General features: G+C 41.0%; 1 non-coding gene across 1 annotated transcript; it reads right to left on the bottom strand.

Annotated features, from left to right (window-relative positions):
* Positions 1-282: 282 nt before the first annotated feature.
* Positions 283-388, bottom strand: LOC140870215 (small nucleolar RNA R71). The gene has a single exon (XR_012147187.1). It is a non-coding gene; the product is annotated as a small nucleolar RNA R71 (small nucleolar RNA).
* Between the last annotated feature and the right edge of the window lie 1,545 nt (positions 389-1,933).

Below are 1,933 nucleotides of genomic sequence, written 5' to 3'. Positions count from 1 at the left end.
ACGAGTTGAAGCCGGCCTTAATCAACATGGTTCAGCAGAACCAATTCAATGGAACTGCCACAGCTGATCCTCATTTACACTTGCGCACTTTTCTAGAGATTACTGATACTGTTAAAATAAATGGTGTTTCTGAGGATACAATACGCTTACGTTTGTTTCCTTTTTCTCTTAGGGACAAAGCACGGAGTTGGCTGCAGGAATTGCTACTAGGACGCATAACAACTTGGGAGGGCATGGCTGTGAAATTCTTAGAGAAATTCTTTCCACCATCCAAGGCAACCCAGCTAAAGATTGAGATCAGTACCTTCCAACATCATGATTCTGAACAGCTATATGAGGCATGGGAAAGGTACAAAGATTTGTTAAGGCGTTGTCCTAATCATAATATTGCAGATTGGGAAGAAATAGAGTTTTTCTACAATGTATTAAATACGCATACAAGAATGTCGGTGGACTCTGCTGCTGGAGGAACTATATTTGCCAAGGACCCCGTTCAAGCTTATGATATGCTGGAACAGATGACTATCAATAGTTATCAATGGCCATCTGAACGTACGGGAGTCAAGAGGGGAGTGTACAGTGTGGATCCTCTTACATCCATTACTGCACAGTTATCTGCGTTGAGTACACAAGTGGCTTCTCTGAACAAGGTAAATATCGCAGAACCTGCAGGTGTGTCGGTTTCCATAGATGAATCTCATCCACCTGAGGAAGCTCAATATATCAATCCCAGAGTCTATGGAAACTATCGAGGTAACCCTCCTCCTAATACTTATCATCCTGGTTTACGTAACCATGAAAACTTTTCTTATGCCAACAACAAGAATGTGTTGAACCCCCCTCCGGGATTCAATAAAAATCAAGGGGAAGGTAAAGCATCGTTGGAGGATGTGGTGTCTACATTTGTTACTGAATCTAACAAGCGGATGTCAAGAACTGAAACTCGAATGGATAGCATGGAGACACACATGTGTAGTTTGGGAGCTATGATGAAATCCATGGAGACACAGATTGGACAGCTTGCAAATGCTTTGAAGGATCAAAACAGAGGACAGTTTCCCAGCAATACTAAAGTAAATCCAAAAGAGCAGTGCAAAGCAGTTGAGTTGAGAAGTGGGAAGAAGTTAGAAGAGAAAGAGCAGAGCAAAGCAAAAGAAAGTGAAGAACCAGTGACTGAAGAAATTGTGGTTGAAGAGCCCAAGAAGGAAGCTGAATCTAAACCGATGTACAAGCCACAACTTCCTTATCCACAGCGGTTTAAGAAGAAGGCACTTGATGAGCAATTTTCCAAGTTTCTAGATATCTTCAAGAAGATACACATCAATATTCCATTTGCAGATGCCTTGGAACAAATGCCTAATTATGCAAAATTCATCAAAGATGTAATGTCTAAGAAGAGGAGATTGCAGGACAACGAAGTGGTGAATTTGACAGAAGAATGTAGCGCAATCCTGCAGAAAAAATTGCCACAAAAGTTGAAGGATCCAGGGAGTTTTACTATCCCTTGTTTTATTGGTGGTTCTAAGGTAAATAGAGCTTTATGTGATTTAGGATCCAGTATAAATTTAATGACTTTTTCTGTTTACAGGACTTTGGAGCTTGGAGAAGTCAGGGCGACCACCATCACATTATAGCTGGCGGATCGGAGTATCACATACCCACGGGGTATTGTGGAGGATGTTTTGGTAAAGGTCGATAAGTTCATATTTCCAGCAGATTTCGTGATTTTGGACATGGATAAAGATGAAGAAACTCCCTTAATTTTTGGGAGACCTTTTCTAGCTACTGCACGCGCATTGATCGATGTACACAAGGGAGAACTCACACTTCGAGTTGGTGGTGAAGTGGTGATTTTTAATATTTATCACACCATGAGGGGCCCAAATGAGGTAAGTACATGTAAGAGCATTGAAATTATTGATTCTTATAACTC

Source organism: Henckelia pumila, chromosome 4, assembly GCF_033568475.1.
Source record: "Henckelia pumila isolate YLH828 chromosome 4, ASM3356847v2, whole genome shotgun sequence".
Lineage (NCBI taxonomy): Eukaryota > Viridiplantae > Streptophyta > Magnoliopsida > Lamiales > Gesneriaceae > Henckelia > Henckelia pumila.
The sequence above is the reverse complement of the archived record's forward strand: the minus strand, read 5'-3'. Positions and strand labels throughout refer to the sequence as shown.